This window comes from Plecotus auritus (assembly GCF_963455305.1).
Source record: "Plecotus auritus genome assembly, chromosome: 2".
NCBI classification, from domain to species: domain Eukaryota; kingdom Metazoa; phylum Chordata; class Mammalia; order Chiroptera; family Vespertilionidae; genus Plecotus; species Plecotus auritus.
In genome coordinates, this window is record NC_137771.1 from 115,540,175 (window position 1) to 115,552,860 (window position 12,686).

General features: G+C 44.8%; 1 long non-coding RNA gene across 2 annotated transcripts in view; it reads left to right on the plus strand.

Moving 5' to 3' along the window:
* Nucleotides 1-12,686, plus strand: part of LOC308240987 — a 338,058-nt gene that overhangs the window by 144,595 nt on the left and 180,777 nt on the right. Inside the window, exon 3 of one of the 2 annotated variants that reach the window (XR_013959849.1) lies at nt 3,873-4,204. The exons of the other annotated variant lie outside the window; for it this stretch is intronic. This is a non-coding gene — a long non-coding RNA (uncharacterized lncRNA). Of the gene's footprint in view, nt 1-3,872; nt 4,205-12,686 lie in introns of those variants that run through there. 2 annotated transcript variants of the gene reach the window in all.

The window sequence follows — 12,686 nt, forward strand, 5'->3', positions numbered from 1 at the left end:
TCCTCCAGCTGCCGCAAAACGCGCGTTCCTCTCTCTCGCTGGACCAGAGACCTCACCTTATCCCAGGCGAAATCTGACCTTTCCGTGGTGGAGTGTAGAGCTCCTCTGAACCCGTGTGTTTGCGACAATTGGGGAGCATTGTTCTGGGGCTCGCAGCTGTTCCGTGGGTGCCGCAGCTGTCAGTTTTGTCATATATACATATTGCTAACCCAGTTGTTTTTTTTCATTTCCATTTTCCTGAATAATTTTTTTCCATCCCTTTGCTTTCACTGTGTGAAAGTCTTTTGTTCTGAGGTGGGTCTCTTGTAGACAGCATATACTATATGGGTCATGTTTCCTTATTCATTCAGCCACTGGATGTCTTTTGATTGGAGCATTTAATCCATTTACATTTAAGGCTTATTATTGATAGGTACTTCTTTATTGCCATTTTTATCCTGTAAGCCTGTGTTCCTTCTTCCCTTTCTACTTCTTCTTTTTACAGCAGTCCCTTTAGCATTTCTTACATTACTGATTTGGTGGTAATAAACTTCCTTAGTCTTTTTTGCCCGTGAATCTCATTATTTCACCTTCAATTTTGAATGATAGCTTTGCTGGATAGAGTATTCTTGGATTCAGTCCCTTGCTTTGCATCACTTTATATACTTCATTCCATTCCCTCTGGCCTGATGTGTTTCTGTTGAGAAATCAGTTGATAGTCTTATGGGCGATCCCTTATAGATAACTTTCTGTTTCTCTGGTAGCCTTTAAGATTCTTACTTTTTGCCATTGACATTTGATGACATTTGCCATTTTAATTATGATGTGTCATGGTGTTGGTCTTTTGGGGTTCATTTTGTTTTGGACTCCTTTTGCTTTTTGGCCTTGTGTGACTTTTTTCTCCCTAAAGTCAGGGAAGTTTTCCATCATTATTTCTTCAAATATGTTTTCTATAACTAGCTCCACTTCCCCCACTTCTGGCACCCCTATTATGGCAATATTGTTTCATTCCATGTTGTCCCAGAGGTACCTTAGACTCTCCTCCTGCTTATTAATGTTTTTCCAGTTGCTTGAGTGTATTTTACTTCCTTGTCTTCTAACTCACTGATTTGGTCTTCAGCTTCCTCTAGTCCAGTGGTTGGCAAACTCATTAGTCAACAGAGCCGCAGTTTGCCGACCACTGCTCTAGTCTACTCTGGAAACTTTTCTTTGTGTTCTTCATTGCATCTATGTTATTCTTCATTTTCTGTTGATTCTTACACAATTTTGTGAATTTCATAACCAGATGTTTGAGCATCCTTGTAATCATTACACTGAATTCTTTCTCTGACAAATCACTTGCCTCCATTCCATTTAGTTCCTTTTGTGGTGATTACTCCTTTTCTTTCCCTTTGGGGGTTGTTTCTCTGTCTCCCAATTTTTGCTGTTTTGTTGTAATTTTTTCTATGTATTAGATGCAACTGCTTGGCCACCCAGATTTTTTAAATTGGTCTTATGTAGTAGACATTTTATGCATCCTAGTGGTGCAGTCTCTCAGTTCTCTTGAGCTGTGATTTCTTGGGAGGCCCCCTACTTAAGATATTTGGGTTCTCCTGATGTAATAGGGTCTTGAATATTATTGATCTGTTAGTGGATGAAGTCTCCTCTCAGGGTGTCAGATTGTTTGGCTCACTCCCAACAGCATTGCACTAACCATTGTGAAGGCACTGACCTAACAGCATAAAATACAACATGACAAGAGAAGACACAGAAAGAACAGAACATGAATGTATAACCCCAATAAAAGTAACCACTAGAGAAAAGATTATTTGGAAAGAGAAAAGAGAACAAGAATGATAGGAAGAAAAGAAAAGAAAGACTATGGGGAGAAAGCACAACAAAACAAACAAATAAACCAAAAAGCACAAACGAAAACACCCAGAAACAAAGGGGAAGGATGCATAATCTATATGTGCAGAGCTTACATATAAAAAATAAGGTTGAGGAATTAGATGACTAGGGGAAGGACATTGGTTTAGACTAGAGGAGGGAGAAAAGAATTGAGAAGAAGAAAAAATAATAAAATAAAATAAAATAAAAATTTTAAAAAGGAGAATAGAGGAGAGAGCAATTAGACCTAAAATTAGGAAGTGAAAGAAGTTAAAAAATTATGAGAAGAAAAGAGCAAGAGAAGAAAGAAAATAAAAGAAAAAAAAATTGAGTATTGAAGAGAAAGGAAAGAGAAGGGGAAATGGAGTAGGAACAGGGTAGAGGAAATTAGATATATTAATAAATCAACAGAGACTAGAATAATGACACAATAAAGCAGATAAAGAAGATCCATTTTTTAAAAGGGTGAAGTAGATAGGAAATAGAAAACCTAAAATGGGGGAAGGAGAAGAAAAACTGGAGGAAAAAAAAGAAGTGAGGGAAAAAAATGAAGCATAAAATATAAAATAAGATAAAATGGAAAATAATAAAATAATAAAACATTTAAAAAAAAAAGTTAAGTGTCATTCGCTTCAGCTTTTTAATGCCCTGTGGGAGCTAGTTTAATATCCCACTCTTCTTTTTTGTCTACTAATTCTGGACTTCCTGTTTGATACTTAGGTGCTTGCCACTGTCAGGCACTATCTTTTGGCTTTTAGCACCCTGCTTGAAGATCCAAGCTATCCATAGGTGCTCTGCTTGTGTCTGTCTTCAAAAGCCTTGGCCTCAAGTAGGCAGGGCCAATCTGCCCTCTTTGTCTGTCTGCCAGCTGTCAGTCTTAATCACTCAAGTGTCTTTTTCTGACAGGGATTTTGGTGGGATTGGTGCTGTTTTGCTTTCAGGGAATAAGATGGATGTTTCTTTCCTGACTCTGAGCTACTCCTCTGCAAGTGTCCCAAAATATTACTCTGGCCTTGTTTGGTCAGAGATCCTTGTATGGAGACCAATGGGATTGTCTGGCAACCTGGGTTTTATCAGCCTGGTTCCCAGAATAGTGGGGTGTACCAGCTCCTCCTCAAATCCAGTCACTGAGGGCTCTTTGGGCCTATTCAGATGCATAAATAAACTTGACCTCTGCCTTTGTTTCCTTTGTATAGCTGAAAATGCAGGTAGGGTGTGGCAGGCTGTATTACCTGCCTTGAAGCTACTGGGAGGGATGAGGTGGGGCTAGCTCTTCCAGGGAGAAATGACTGCTAAAGTTTGGAAGCTTAAAATATCCCAAGGCAGAAGCCATGGCCAGTCTCCCTCCCCTGCTTCCCTCCCAGCCTTTCCTCAGGCACCTCAAGTCTGTGCTTCTCTCCCTGTGCTGAAGCCTCCGGTGAGTGTTTGTAGTTGAAAAGTCCTATGTTATGGGTTTAGCAAATCAAAGCAAAGACAAAACAACCATGAAACTGCGGGTTTCTCTCCGACAAGCACCGAGCTGCTTGGGCTGCCTTTCAGGCTGCCTTTCACATACAGTGAAGCCTTTCTCAGCTGTGGTTGTAGGTCCAGATTCCCAGGTCGCCAGCAGCCCTGTGGCTTTTCTTTTCTACAGTTGGATGTTATGCATGTAGCCAAGGGATGTGGATTTGGTGCAATGTTGCTTCCTCCTCACCCTCTCAGCCCACTGGCTGGCTCTTCCTTTCAAGCCCAGATCTCTGTTACTACTGTTCTTCAGGCATCCTCTGCCCTTTCTTATTGTAAATTGTCTCCTCAGCTGTGTATAATTTGTTAATTCTGGGTGGATGTTCTCTGATTTAGTTGCTTTTCCAGTCTGGCCCCAGGACGAGGGGTATGACACATCTGCCTATTTAGCTGCCATTTTCTCTCTCTCCTGTTGATCAGTCTTTAAGGTCCTATTGATTTTTACCAGAACCTAGATTTTCTTCTCCATTAATATCTTAGTTATGTCCTTTAATATTATACTTTCTATCATGTCCTGTTAGGTCAGAGGAATTCCAGAAGCTGATGCATGCAACTGATGGTGATGCAGATAACAGACTAGTGCACCAGACAGGTGGCGACACAAATGCTGGTCCCTTCCTGGAACCCGTGACAGACCAGTGCTCCAGGCAAATGGTGACACAGATATTGGCTCCATTCCTGGAACCTCTGCCCGTGGCAGAAATTCCACCCACCCTCAGTGAACAGCTCTTGGTCCTCTGCCCTCACTGAATAGCTGTATAAAAAAAGTGCCTCAGCTCCAGCCCAATGTGACTTCTCTGGCCCTACCCTCAGACTGGCGAACCTCACCCGGGAGTGTAAGATTAAACCTCCTTTTGACTGGCCTGGACTCTCTGTCTTTGTTCCCTGCGCCGCGGACCTCACATTTGGTGCCGAAACCCGGGAGGAGGCGAGCACTCCATCTGACCATTCAGGGTCCGGGGTGCCCCCTCTCCTCTCTCTCTAGGATACTCCGGCTTCTCCCCCAGCTCGGCAGTGTCAGTGGTAAGTCCCTGACAGTTGTCTGGTGTCTCTGTCCATAAACCGTGGCCCACGTCAGAGATTGCCTTCCGGGCATAGCCCTCTGGATCCCTCCAGGAGAGGTCCCGAACCTTGGAAGGTAGCAGAGACATCCCTGCCGCCCCTTGGTTTTCTGGCCGTTTGGCCTCTGTCCGGACCCCGGGAGGTAGTGGAGGCATCCCTGCCATCCCTTGGGTCCCCCTTGCGTAGCCTTGTCTGAACGACTGGGACATTGGTCCTTTAGCCTCAGCTACTGACCTCAGGTATCGAGCATGGGTAATCAAAATTCTAAAATCTGAGCACACCTGTAGGGTGCCTGCTCACCAATCTGGCTAAGCTAGGCCTGTCCCAGGATCTGCATTCTAAACGCCTCATTTACTTCTGTAACGTGGCATGGCCTCAGTATGAATTGGACAACAGGTCAAAATGGCCCGAGAATGGGACTTTCGATTTTAACATCCTTACTGACCTCAGTAATTTCTGCCAGCAAACCAGGAAGTGGCCTGAGGTCCCATATGTCCAGGCCTTTTTCTATATGCACTCCCATCCCTCCCTCTGCTCCTTCTGTTCCACAGCCCAGGTTCTCCTTGCTCGCTAGAAACCTCCTCTACCTACCAACACCCCTCCACTTTCCACCTTATCTGAACCCCCCCCTGAAAAATCTTTGCTCCCCTCTGACTCGTCCGCCTTCTTACCCAGGCCCTCTCCCCACAGCTTCTTCTGCTCCAGCCAGAGCAACAGTTTTAGCCACACACTTCATTTCGCAGTTGGCCCCAGGTATTCGGAAAAAGTTAAAAAAGGCTGAGGATGGGCCTCAGACCCCGGTCCGAGATCTAGTGAACATGGCCTTTAAGGTTTTTAATGCCCGTGAGGAGCAGGCAGAGTTGGATCAGGAAGCCCGCCTTCGACAGAAGGTAAACCTGCAAACCCAAGCCCTGGTTGTGGCCCTGCCGCCGACGGCAGCCGCGCATGGTCCCAAGAAGGCTGTGTGTGGTGGGGGTGCAATGACAGGACTAACGCCACCTGGAGGATGCTTCAAGTGCGGAAATGAAGGCCACTGGGCAAGGCAGTGCCCCCGGCCCCGGGCTCCAACCAAGCCCTGCCTAGTGTACGATCAAAGCGGCCACTGGAAAAGTAACTGCCCCTGGCAAAGAGATGGGCCCTCTGTGTCTTACCATAGAGGGGCCGCCCTTCTAGGTCATGACCTGACCCTGGCCACGCTGGGACTGGCCGAAGACTGAAGATGCCTGGACTCGACGACCCCCATCACCCTCGCCGAGCTTAGGGCAACACTCAAGGTAGCGGGTAAGCCGGTCTCCTTCCTGGTCGACATGGGGGGTACCTTCTCTGTCCTGCCCTCCTTTTCAGGGCCCCTTTTCCCTTCCACGGTCTTGGTCATGGGTATTGACAGCAAATTCACCTGCTCACTGGCCACTGGGCACCTTCCCTGTCTCCTCGATGATAGCCCTATAATCCACTCGTTCCTAGTCATGCCTTCATGCCCCGTGGCCCCTTTAGGACGGGATATCCTCATCAAACTAGGGGCCACTCTGCAGCTCACTCGGAGCCCTTCAGCCTCCCTACTTCTTCCACTGCTGGCCCCCTCCCTTCATGGGAATGCTGATCCCCACTGCCTGCGTCCCTTGTCGACCCAAAATTATGGGATACCTTTACCCTGGTGGTTACTAGGCACCATACCCCGGTCAGGATCAGACTTAAGGACCCCACCTCATTTCCCTCCCGTCCCCAGTTTCCTATCTCCCTAACTCTTTGCCAAGGCCTCAAACCCCTCATTACTCAGCTTCTGGGGCAGGGACTCCTCATACCTGCAACACCCCCATCCTCCCAGTTAAGAAAGCATATGGGACCTACTGACTGGTTCAGGACCTCCAACTAATCAATGAGGCAGTGGTCCCCATCCACCCAGTGGTCCCTAATCCTTACACTCTCCTTTCATGTATTCCGTCCTGTACCACCCACTTTTCCGTCCTCGACCTTAAGGACGCCTTCTTTACCATCCCTCTGGATCCAAACTTTTACCATCTGTTTGCATTTACTTGGGAGGACCCAGATGAGCAGATATCCCACCAACTCACCTGGATGGTCCTGCCCCAGGGGTTCAGAGACAATCCTCATATGTTTGGCCAGGCCTTAGCTAGAGATTTCCAACAATGCTCGTTAGAACCCAGCACTCTTCTCCAGTATGTAGATGATCTCCTTCTCTGCAGCCCCTCTTTAGACAATTCTCAGAGACAGACAGGCACCCTCCTCAATTTTCTCGGGGACAAAGGATACCATGTGTCCCCTGCCAAGGTGCAACTGTCAGCCCCCACTGTCACTTATTTGGGGATCTATCTGATGCCCAATTCCTGAGGACTGACAGTTGACTGAGTGCAGGCAATATGAGACCTACAGTCTCCCACTTCTGCTGAACAGATCTTGTCTTTTCTAGGGCTAGTAGGATTCTTCCTCCATTGGGTCCCAAACTTTGCTCTCCTATCAAAGCCCCTATACTAGGCCCCTAAAGAAACACCAGTAGACCCCCTCTCCTCACTGTCCCTCATTTGCCAGCCTTTTTATAAGCTCTGGGATACCCTTCTGGCATCTTCCCCATCTCTCTCCTGGACATCTCCAAGCCTTTCCAACTATTTACTGATGAAAGACAGGGAATAGCTATGGGGGTCCTCACCAGCCCCTGGGGCCGGCCTTAACCCACGTAGCCTACCTGTCCAGAAACCCAGGGTCAAGGTGAATGTCAGCTTTCCTTGGCCAGCATTCCCCTCTGGGAACCCAAAACTCCACAGTCCACCTTGTCTCTGCAGATATGCTACCAGACCGGTAATCCGGTAACTGGGGATGAGTCACTTGGAACTGTACCCAAAACCACACTGCAGCTGGTCCCACCATGGCCAGCCCAGGTACCTTCTTTTGGTGCAACGGCACCTTAAGCAACTGCATAAACTACTCTGACCCCGGGCCTTGCTTCGTGGTCACAGTAGTTCCCCAACTAACCTTGTATGGAGAGTCGGAGCTCACCTGGTTGCTCCCTTCATCCCACCCCTGGGCCCGCCGGGCCGCCTTCCTCCCTGTCATGTTAGGGGTGAGTATCACTGCCTCAGTAGGCCTCGCCAGAGGGGCCCTCGGGAACAGCATAATCTCTGCTCAGGATTTCAATGACAAACTCTAGATAGCCCTGGAGTCTACTACCACCTCCTTAGCCTCCCTGCAATGGTAAGTAACATCGGTAACCCAAGTAACCCTACAGAACTGATGGGCCCTAGACCTTCTTACTGCAGAAAAGGGGGGAACTTGCATATTCCTTCAGGAAGAATGCTGCTACTACATCATCGAATCCATAGTGGTAAAACAGAACGTGCAGACCCTGACCAAGCTGAGTGAAGAGCTACGTGCAAGACACTCCCGGGACAACTCTCTTTTTGGCTGGTTCCAAAGCCCCTTAGCTACCTGGATCCTATCCAAGGTAGGGCCCCTAATTCTTATCTGTGTCTTTTTTTTCTCCTAGCCCCCTGCCTCCTCAAATTCATCCACTCCCGGATCATGGAGATGTCACTGGTGACTGTAAACCAGCTCCTCTCCATCCCTACACTTGGCTGCCCTCTGACCTGCCTCTGCCTGACCCTGGCCTTTAAAACCGCCCCTCCCTCTTCGCCCCTGGTCATCATGAAGTAACCAGGATGATTTTGGTGCCCCCTATCACCAAAAGGCCAGGATGTTAGGTCAGAGGAATTCCAGAAGCCAACGCATGCAACTGATGGTGATGCAAATAACAGACTAGTGCACCAGACAGATGGCAACACAAATGCTGGTCCCTTCCTGGAACCCGTGACAGACCAGTGCTCCAGGCAAATGGTGACACAGATATTGGCTCCATTCCTGGAACCCCTGCCCAAATATTGGATCCCAGTGTCTATCATCTTCCCAATTTCTGACATACTCTTTAAAAAAATATATTTTTATTGATTTCAGAGAGGAAGGGAAAGGGAGAGAGAGATAAAAACATCAGTGATGAGAGAGAATTATTGATTGACTGCCTTCTGCATGCCCCCCACCCCCCCCCCCCCCCCAATGAGGATCAAGCCTGCAACCCAGGCATGACCAGGAATTAAACTGTGATGACCTCCTCCTGGTTCACAGGTCGACACTCAACAACGGATCCATGTTGGTCCAGCTTATACTCTTTATTTTGCTTGGAATACCCTCTTTGTTATCAAACTCATTTTCTCCCCTGCAAAATTCTATCCATTTTTCCAAACTCAATTTAATTGCCAAATGCCAGAGGTAACCAATCCCCTCTGATATCCCAGGCTGACTCAATTAGCCATTTTCTCATCTATGTTTTTTATAATGCACATTTTATGTAGCACCACTTTAGTCCTTATATATTGTTTTTCTGTTAACTTGTTAGCATGTATTATTGCCAATTTCTTTAAACTGTGAGCTCCCAGAATCCAGAATATTGGCACCTGGTACAATGTTAGGTCCATAGAAGTCATACAATATTCCCTTGAATTGTCATTTTTATGTGTTTCAATTTCCTTATTAGATTATAAACTCATGGAGAATATGATTGATTCTAGTTTATTTTTTTTTAATCCACTCTAGCACATTTTCTTGTAAGTAATAGGTCCTGAGCTATATTTGTTGAATGGAAGAATAAAAAGACACAGAAGAATACACTTAAATTTCTGGCTATCCTAATATACAAAAACCCTGTCACATCCACAATGACCAGAGGCTCAACCAACCAGAAGTCAGTCCTGCAATCAGCACTGACTGCTGGAGCTGCAGGCACGGTGACCCAGCACTGACTGCTGAGGGTGCTACGAATCAGGCCCAGAAAGAGGCCTGAGGAGAGAAGCAGGGTCTGATCCATAGCATCTGTGGCAGCTGTTGATCAGCACTTGCCTCTCTCTTTCTCTCCAGGCCTGGCCAGTAGCTGCACCTCCGTTTCTCTCCAGGCCTCCACTGGGGCTGCTGATCAGCCCCACCTTACTGATCAGGCCCTGTTGATAGGCCCAGAGATGCTGACTGGCATAGAAACTGACCATTCAGAACCAAATATGGGTGAAGTGTGAGGAGCCAATGGCTGCCTAGGAGGTGGAGCTTTTGACGCTGACTGCCATAGAAACTGACCAATCAGAACCAAATTGTCTGGCAAAGGGAAGTTGGGGGCGAGATAAGGCTGGCAGGGGAGGGCATTTAGGGATGATCAGGCAGGCAGAGGCAATTAGGGGCAATCAGGCCGGCAGGGAAGGTCAGTTGGGGGCAAAATCAGTCCTGCAGGGGAGAGCAGTTGGGGGTGAGATCAGGCTGGCAGGGGAGGGCAGTTAGGGGCGATCAGGCAGACAGGCAGAGATGTTAGGGGTGATCCGGCAGGCCGGCAGGTGAGCAGTTAGGAGTCAGTGGTCCCAGATTGTGAGAGGGATGTCTAACTGCCGGTTTGGGCCTGATCCTGGGTCTAAACCAGCAGTTAGACATCCCCCAAGGGATCCCTGATTGGAGAGGGTGAAGGCTGGGCTGAGGGAACCCCCCTCTGTGCATAAATTTTGTGCACTGGGCCACTAGTTAGTATATAATTCTAAAAACCCATCTTTGAAGGAATATGGTAGTTCATAGATTTCTCTATAATTAAATAATTTTCATACTAAATTTTCAGCCTTGAGTTAATTTCCCAAAGAGATTATTTTGTGCATAATAGTGATTTAAATATCGTAATATGTTTAATGCTTGTACAAGCAAATCCTTTTAACATCAGTATAATTTAAATGTGCAATTTCTTCTTATTTCATTCCCCGAATACAGATAATTCAACCCAGGTTCCTGAGCTGAGGTTTATTGTATGGGTATTGAGAGGTTATGGAGAGCTTCTTGTGAAATAATTGAGGAATTATAATATTTATATAGGATGACCAAATGTTGGTTTCCACACATCTTCCAGGGAGAAGGCAGAAAGAAGCTTTAGCCCTCTGATGGGAGAAACAAATTGCTTGGGTATCTGCCAGCACATGTTCTCTGATAGTGTTTTTTGAGTTAGTTAGTCTTATAGCTAATCTGATCTCTATTAGTTGTGGTATTGAAGTATGATAAAAAAGATGAGGCAGGATTTTTATTTAGGAGCAGTAACTGTCAGGATCATCAAACTATTTTATTTTACTTATTTATTTTAAGTCTTTATTGTTAAAATGTTACATATGTTTCCCTTTTCCCCCATCAACCTCTTCTAGCCTGCCCCTGTCCCCACCCCAGACCTTTACCACCTCTTCCCTCTGAGATTCCAGAGTCTGTTCCTGTTCTATGTCTCTGGATCTATTTTGTTCATCAGTTAATTTTGTTCACTAAATTTCACATATGAGTTAGAACATGTGATATTTCTCTCTCTCTGACTGCCTTATTTTGCTTAGCATAATGCTCTCCATGTCTATCCATGCTGTTGCAAATGGTAAGATTTCTTTATTTTTCACAGCAGCGTAGAATTCCACTGTGTAGGTGAACCACAGTTTTTAACCCATTTGTCTGCTGATTGGCACTTATACTGTTTCCAAATCTTAGCTATTTTAAATTGCCCTGCTATGAACATAGAGGTGCATATATTCTTTCTGATTGGTATTTTGGATTTCTTAGGATATATTTCAAAAGTGGGATCACTGAGTCAGTTTGGCAATTCCATATTTTTTTTTTTTTTTGAGGAACCACCATACTGTTTACCACAGTGAATGCACCAGTCTGCATTCCCACCAGCAGTGTATAGGGTTCCTTTTCTCTATATCCTCACCAGAACTTGTCATTTGTTGAGCTGTTGATGGTAGCCATTCAGACAGGTGATACCTCATTGTTATTTTATTTGCATCTCCTTGACGATCAGTTTCTTTGAGCATTTTTTTATATGTCTCTTGGCCATCTGTATGTCTGCTTTGGAGAATTGTCTATTTAGTTCCTTTGCCCATTTTTAAATTGAATTGTTTGTCTTCCTTTCATTAAGCTGTATGAGTTCCTTATATATTTTGGATATTAGCCCTTTATCAGAGGTATCATTGCTAAATATTTTTTCCCACACAGTGGGCTCCCTTTTAGTTTTGTTGATGGCTTATTTTGCTATGCAGAAGATTTTATTTTGATGTAGATCCATTTGTTTATTTTCTCCTTAGTTTCCTTTGCCCTAGGATATGTATCTGTAAACATATTGCTACTAGAGATGTATGAAATTTAGCCGCCTATGGCTTCTAGGATTTCCATGGTTTTACCACTTACATTTAAGTATTTTATCCATTTTAAGTTTATTATTGTATATGGTGTAAGTTGGTGATCTAGTTTCAGTTTTTTGCATGTATCTGTCCAATTTTCCCAGCACCATTATTGAAGAGACTGTTTTGACTCCATTATATATTCTTGCCTCCTTTGTCAAATATTAATTGAGCATAATGACTTGGGTCATTTCTGGGGTCTCTGTTCTGTTCCATTGATCTATATGGCTGTTCTTGTGCCAGTACCTGGCTGCTTTGATTACAGTGGCTCTGTATCATAACTTGATATCTGGTATTGTGATCCCTCCACCTTTGTTTTTCTTTCTCAATATTGCTGTGGGTCTTTTTTTGGTTCCATATAAATTTTTGGAGTATTTGTTCTAGCTCTGTGAAATATGCCGTTTGTATTTTAAAGAGATTGCATTGAATCTATAGATTGCTTTGGGTAGTATGAACATTTTAATGATGTTAATTATACCAATCCATGAACATGATATATTCTTATTTGCATCTTCCTTTATCTCTTTTTTCAACCTCCTGTATTTTACTTCATACAAGATTTTTACCTTCTTGGTTAAGTTTATTCCTAAGTATCTTATTTTGTTGTTGTGGTGGTGGTGATGGTAAATGGGATTGTTTGCTTAGTTTTTCTTTCTGAGAATTTATTATTGGTGCATAAAAATGCCATCAATTGCCCTAGCTAGTTTGGCTTAGTGGATAGAGCATCAGCCTATGGACTGAAAAATTGCAGGTTCAATTCTGGTCAAGGTCACATGTCCAGGTTGCGGGCTCGGTCGCCAGTATGGGCCTGCAGGAGGCAGCTGATTGATGATTCTCTCTCATCATTAATGTTTCTCTTTCTCTCTCCCTTTCCCTTCCTCTCAGAAATAATAAAAATATATTTTTTAAAATGCCATTGACTTCTGGGTGTTAATTTTGTATACTACAACATTGCCGGATTCATTTATTAAATCTAGTAGATTTTTGGTGGGGCCTTTAGGGTTTTTTATGTACAATATCAGGTCATCTGCGAAT